Here is a 7,483-nt window from a genome sequence, read left to right as displayed (position 1 = left end):
TTTGGAAAGCAACATTTGTTTCGTTTTGTCATGGCTGGAAGCGAGAGAACGTAAACGTAATTTATATGTACAGTTTATTATTATTATTATTATTATTATTATTATTTGTTGTTGTTGTTGTTGTTGATAGTGTGTTAATATTGCAGTTTTGCTGAAATCATTTCAAGGGTTTGTCTACAGAACATCTGATTAGTAGGATTCGATCTAACATCAATTTTTAATTTTCATTTCTACCATGACAGCTTACGGAAATTTCATGGAAAATACACCTTAACAACTGAAATGGTTTTATAATGGTATTATATTTCGTATGATCGCCCATCCAAAGTCAATAGTTTTTTCTGGGTTCACGAGTTTCCTCCATTCAATGACCACATAATTCCAACATCTGATCCGTCATTAGTGCGTTGTATGCTTTTTCTCTTTACAAGTTGTTTGCAGGTACATTGTAAACTTTGCTAGAACTTGTTCAGTAAATAAAGTTTAAACTTGTACGTTTTCGAGGAAATATTCTATCCAAAATATCAAATAGTAATAATAATAATAATAATAATAATAGAAGCCCATTCCTATATATAGTCCTCCAAAAGAGTAATATCAGATCTAATAGCTACAAATGATATAATATGCAAAGATATAAGGATAAGGCACAGTCTGAAAATATGATTAAGATTTAAATAATTTGACAAAAATTTGATCAACTTTCATTTCGACTAAATATCTTGCAAAATGTTAGGTTAAACGTTTTTTTCACCAGTGTTCATTTTTAGTATTCTAATTTTCAACATTTTAAATGTTCACAAGCATAAATGAATTTGTGAGACTATCCAAAAATAATAAGGTTGGAGGCCGTTAGCTATTCTGAGGTTTTTCTCTAAACGTTGCCCGGTACATACTACGTGGAAGACGCATACAGAGTAAACCGCATGAAAAAAAAAATGAAAAAAAAAGAAAAAAAGACAAAGAAAAAAGGGAGAAATAGATAGATAGTTGCATATTTAGTAAACACAACGCTTTCTTTTCCATGTCTTTGCATAGTCCATTGTCGGTAACTCCGGCGAGGCTGCTGATCTTACAGGCCGTTTAATGCAGTTGTATCCACTGGTATAGATCCGTGTTAACAATGTGCAGACAGGCACCAATTGTCGGAGTGAAATGATGATCACCCACCTGTTATGGTGCTTTGGATATAGTTACGTACGAAATGATCGACCTCGGTTAAATTGCCTGGATCGAGTAAACAATAAAATAAAACATGAAATTAATGGATGGAATAATAGAGATCTGAGCAGAGATACAGAATAAAACAACTCGAGTCCCTGGTTTAAAAAAATCCAAGCCAACAATTTAATCAGTTACATAAACAAATGAAATTGAACACGACATTTGAACAATATGCTCTTTTTTTGGAAATAGTATTACAAAATTTATGCGAAATGCGATTAGCTGTTCTGTTATACCAATAAAACATATTTCACGATCTAACTGAGTGAATAATCGAACTCAAATTGCCGGCATGTCAGCATAACAATGTATGCTTCCGGTTCTTCCAAAATTACAGTTCAGCGTTGAAGTATTCATCTCTCTCTGTCTCTCTCTGTCTCACTTACTCTCTCTGTCTCTGTCTCTGTCTCTCTCTCTCTGTCTCTGTCTCTGTCTGTCTGTCTCTCTCTCTCTCTGTGTCTCTCTCTCCAGCCTTTTCCGTAACTTGGTTGTAGTCTGCTCTCCTTTCCCACTCTCTAGCACAGATACGGAGCTATTTTTCCCTTTCTGCCTTTTCGAGAATTGCTCTTTCTATGTAGCCGAATCCCTGTCTGGTTCCGGGTCTCTCAACTTCTTACCGACCCCCGTCCCTTGGACAATTTATTTAACGAGAAAAATTACGTCTTAATTTCTTTGGAATCCCTAAGATCTCCCTTTCGCAAGGGAAATTATTTAAAAAATGGGGACCGCTCAAGGAGCCTAGTGGTTAGAGTGTCAGCCTCGGGGATGTGGGACGTTGCGGGTTCGAACCCCAGCCGAGTCATACCAAAGATATAAAAAGAATGGTACTAACAGCTGCCTCGATAAGCGCTTAACATTACGAGGTTATTGATGGGGCTGGTCGGTCTGGTGTCAGTATAATGCTATTTGGTGGCATATGATGTTAATGTTTGTGGCATGATGCACCAGTGCTAGACATTACTATAAACTGCCACACTGCAGACTGCGTAATGACATAACTAAAAAATTGTTAAAGCACGTTAAAAAATCCAAATCACACACACACAAAAGGAATTTCGTCTGGGAAACATGTCCCTTGTTTAGCTTAGCCAATCAGGATTAATATTCTCTAACCGACAAAATTTGAACACTACCATAGAAGTCAGAATAATTCTCTTGAGTCCGTCTTTATTAATAAGCATTATGGAAAATATAATTTTATGACGTCTACTTCGACTGACCCTAGATTGTTTCTGGCGTCTCAACTTTATTTATTTCCGCTACTTGAACTTAGATTAAAATCGGCCTTTTCTATCTGTCTGACCGTTGTCCGAAATTCAATGATGCCCCAAAACAAGAGAGGTTAAGCATGGCAAGCTACCTATTTATTGCAAGCCTAGCCCATACGTCAACCTTACTTGTTAAGTGTCACATTGACCACAACACACACACACACACACACACACACACACACACACACACACACACACACACAAGCACTTTCGCCTGTTTCTCTTCATCCGTACATATTCACAGATTAATAACTAGAATGTATGCATGAGTACTAGGATTGATTAATGTTAGAGAATCTTGATCAACTGGTCAGGACTGAGCAGGCCATGATTTTTTTCTTCCCGAGAGATTCTCATTTGTAGAACTAAGTTTCATGTGGAAATCTACCCCATTCTTATCTTGCCGATCAGCATCGGAATCGTTATTGGCTGTGGCATGATGAGGACAGTGCAAGGTAAATAACAAACAGTTTTGTAATAAGATGTTAAAAATATCAGTCGGAAAAATATGATCGTCAAAGTGACGAAATCACTTAATGACACAATGGCAATATCACTTTTGGAACTACTTTTGAAAAATTCTATTTAGGAAGTATAGCTGACCTTCTGCGAGTTTTTCAGAACTGTCCCAAAATATGTAGGCCTATTTAACGTTTTTACTTTTTATTCAGTCAATTCTTCTCATTGCTCTCTTTATCTCCATCAGGATGAACAGATCTTAAACTGTGTCAAGACTTTTGACCCCCAATTATACAGTTACATAACCAATATGATGGCTGTACCTAGAATGCCTACAACTACATCAGAAATAAAGTGATAATCGAAATTTGGACGCAGTGTCTGTTACCGACAGTTCCTTGCTGGTAAACACACAATCATTACAATCTGTTGTTTAATGACGTTAGGCTGTGAAGTCTGTTTGACCGTCCCGTTGTGTTTCCATATTAACCCAACTTGAGAATTTTTTAAAATAAATTATCTCCTTACAATGACATGTATGTATGTATGTATGTATGTATGTATGTATGTATGTATGTATGTATGTATGTATGTATGTACGTATGTATGTATGTATGTATGTATGTATGTATGTATGTATGTATGTATGTATGTATGCATGTATGTGCTGGGATTTCCACTCTCTGCCTCAGAGAAATCTGCTGTGAGTGAAGTAAAGATAAAAAGAAATCAGAAACTCGCACTTATAGTATTGAAAATAAAAAAACGAAAAAGATAAAAGATATCTTACCAGTAACATTTGAAAATTTGATTCAATAGTTACTGAAATTGATTCATCATTCTAGTGAAACTGTTGTAAAAAAAAGCAAAAGAAACCACGTCTCACCTTATCCATGTATGCTTAATAGCAATGAATAACATCGCTGCTAAATACAAGAAAAATTGTTATGTGTTTATGCTCTAATAACAGTAATAAAAGAAAGGGTGAAAACAACAAGCTTTGAAAAATGTAACAAATAATTTATTTCCTTGGAAATGTAAAAATAAAAATATAAAAAATTACGGTTTTAAGAATCAAATCCAAAAATAATCCAAGAATAATCCACGAATTAAATTTTAGAAGTCCTAGTAATGGAAAGTTCTAATGAATTAAAGTTCCAGTCGCGACGAAAAATCCAAGATGGAAGGCGATGACGTATACTTTAGCTTTTATTGTACAGATGTATCTACTGTTCTTGTTTGATCCACAAACAATATTCCGGTGTTTGAATTTCCGAATACAATTTAAATAAATGTCATGGTCCAAGAATTCTGTATGAGCACTCAGATATTTCCAGGAAAAAGAATTATCCTTTTAGAATCCAAATAATATGAATAAAACATATTAACTCCAAACTGGTCACAAACCCTTCCAGTGTAAAAGGCCAAACTGAGAAAAGTCTCTATAAACAAAGGTTATACATTAACTTGAGACGAAAAAAAATATTCCCGGATGAGGGTCACGTGACCACATTCTAGAATGATTTAGAAGGTATCCATAAGTCTAATAGCAATTAGCACAGTACAGCCTCGATTTCACCACTACCTTTCACACACCAAAATTAATAAAAAGAAGTTGTTTACTTGACCCCCAATCAAGGCCAGGACCTAGGTCAAAAATAGAACCAGTATTTCTTTTATTAGGTATTTATGAAAAGATTCAGGTCAAACTGAATTTTCTGGAAAAACATCAAATTCCTAGTTAACAATATTACATTACATTGACATGTAATGAAATTAAAAATAAATTTTTAAAAACTTACAGACAATTAAATTCAAATTTTCAGCCAAAACCACTAAATTAAGATTGTATAAAAATAATTATGCTGGTACATATACAAAAACAAATTCAGGTAAATAGCCATGATTTAAATATGTCCAGCTTTTGCAAATGTCCAAATATTTACGCATTTTCGCATGACCCGCATTTGTGCATTTGAGTGACAGTTTCAAGGTCCACTAACACAGGGTATAAGGATCTTCACATTTTCCAACATGGTTTCCATAATTGTTTTAAGCACATCACCATACCAGTAGAGAAAATGTGATTGTAATTCTCCTCCATAGTGTATATGTATTGTAAAATCTGGTAGTTGAAGTTGGTTTTATTTAGGCAGGCTGAAACAAAGATTTGTTTCTATTTTTTCCAACGTAATTTGTCATTTTGGCACTTTGGTGAGGTTCTGGACCCATTAAATGTTACGAAGTGATACACCCGTGTGTTCTGGCTGAGGTCGAATGAGGTCATGGCAACTTTGGCGTTTTGCTTCTTGTGTCCCGCTTGATTTCTCCGCCAGTACAAAGTAATATATATATATATATATATATATATATATATATATATATATATATATATATATATATATATATATATATATATATATATATATATATATATATATATATGTTGTTGTTGTTGTTCTAGGGTTTAACGCCATTTTCAGCACAAGATAGGCTATACATGGCGGCCAGTATAACTGGTGGAGGAAGAACCCTGGAAAACCCAGGGAAGAACCACCGACCCACGAGAAGCTACTGGCAGGCTTTCCCACATACCCACGCTAGCCGAGCCTTGGACTCGAACCCACGCAGACAGAGGTGAGATGGCAGTGATCTGGAACGGTGAGCGCTTTAGATATATATATATATATATATATATATATATATATATATATATATATATATATATATATATATATATATATATATATATATATATATATATATATATATATATATATATATATATATATATATCGTAAATTGGCCCCTATGCAAATTTGTTCACTTAAGGCTAAGATATAACGTTTGATCTAGTATTGTTTAATATTTAAATATATCGATATATTTGTGAATCAGGCGTTTCAGGCTTTTGTTGTTCTTGAAGCTGCTATGAGGCATGTACAGATCCCATAGTCACCAATAACCGGATAGGAAGTAGGTGTTTGCGCTTGTGTGTGGTTTAGATTTTTAACGTAGCTTTAACAATTTTTCAGTCATATCGCTACGATGTCTGCAGTGCATCAGTTTATAGTGACGTCTAGCACAGAGGTACCATGTTTGGTTTTTGGTGACACTGTGTTAGTCATAGAAGCGATTGCTGTTAGATGTCGTCATAGTTTTATTCTTCGGTAAATTTTATTTTGGGGATTTGTAAAGGTTAATCCAAGAAATCAAACACCTACAAATATACAAACTTTGACAGACAAACCCACGAATTTTAGCATCCATGAAAATGTATCCCCCTTCCAAACCACGAAAACTAAGACTCTGTAAAAATTAAGATGCATCAGTAAACAACACTAGAAATTTCATAAATGATGCAATATTGTTGCAAACTCAATGAGCAGCGGGGGGGGGGGGGGGGCGAATCGGACATTTTGTCCAATCGTTATTTTGCTTAATTATTACTTCTGCACTCAGCGGATCCGGTGTAGTCAGCGCTGGTAAAAAAAAACGACGTCGGTCCATCCTACACGATGGTGACGTCATTTGGTTTAATACACTTTTCTGCGAGCCGATCCCAGTTTTGTCAGCGTCCGGTAAACACAGCGACGACCGCGTCGATGTCATTTCCCCCCCTGCTGCTTACAATGATCTTACAAACAGAGTGATTACTAACTCCTCCTCTTGTAGATCAGTTAGGTTATTTGACTGATCGGTAAGTCTAAAATTAATTCTCGTTAAAAACTGATTATGGCATCGCATATAGACCGGATTAATTGGGCTCTCAACGATTAAGAATCCGGGAGGGGCTGTTGGTGAAAATGAATAAAGGATATACCCCTGTTGAGCTTGATTTGATTGCTTGGTATCTACCTGGTAACTCCCTTCGATAACATCACACACTAGATTGATTGCTATCACCGATGCGATATTTACGTTGTATGGAGCAATATGCCTACCACCATCTCCGTTATCGTGTTTGAGGATAATTGATGGACCGAGAAAATCATTAAGAGACTTTCTTAGTTCTGGCGCGTTGTATCCTGGAAACTTGAAATCGGGTAAATCGGCTTCTGTGATATTATACTCGGTTAGGAATATTTGTTTATTACCATCGCTGTTATCGGATATCATTTTAACGATTCGTTTATTGATATATTCCATGTCTGATATAAGTTGATTTAACACCTCAACGTGTTTTCGTGCTTTTGTTTTCCGTAGTTGTTCTAGTTGCAATTGGTAATTACGATTAATCTCGCTAAAAAAACTATTGATATCATTTAAAATAATTGTTAATATGACTTGCGATTCAGGAGTTTCCTTATACTGAAAAAACCACTGCATGATATTCCTGTCATGAAATAAAAACCAACTGGGTAATAACGTGCTTTTCATAATAGACAAATCATCTTGATAACTGGGAATAATTTCATGATACGATTGCGCATTCGTGTGCAAGTCCGCGGGGATTCCATTAGGTGGATTCTTGGGCCAACCTAGTATGGTTCTTATTGAACTGTTATAAATATCAACCATATACCCCG

This window comes from Sinohyriopsis cumingii, chromosome 8, assembly GCF_028554795.1.
Source record: "Sinohyriopsis cumingii isolate HCF-2022 chromosome 8, ASM2855479v2, whole genome shotgun sequence".
Taxonomy (NCBI): Eukaryota; Metazoa; Mollusca; class Bivalvia; order Unionida; family Unionidae; genus Sinohyriopsis; species Sinohyriopsis cumingii.
The sequence above is the reverse complement of the archived record's forward strand: the minus strand, read 5'-3'. Positions refer to the sequence as shown.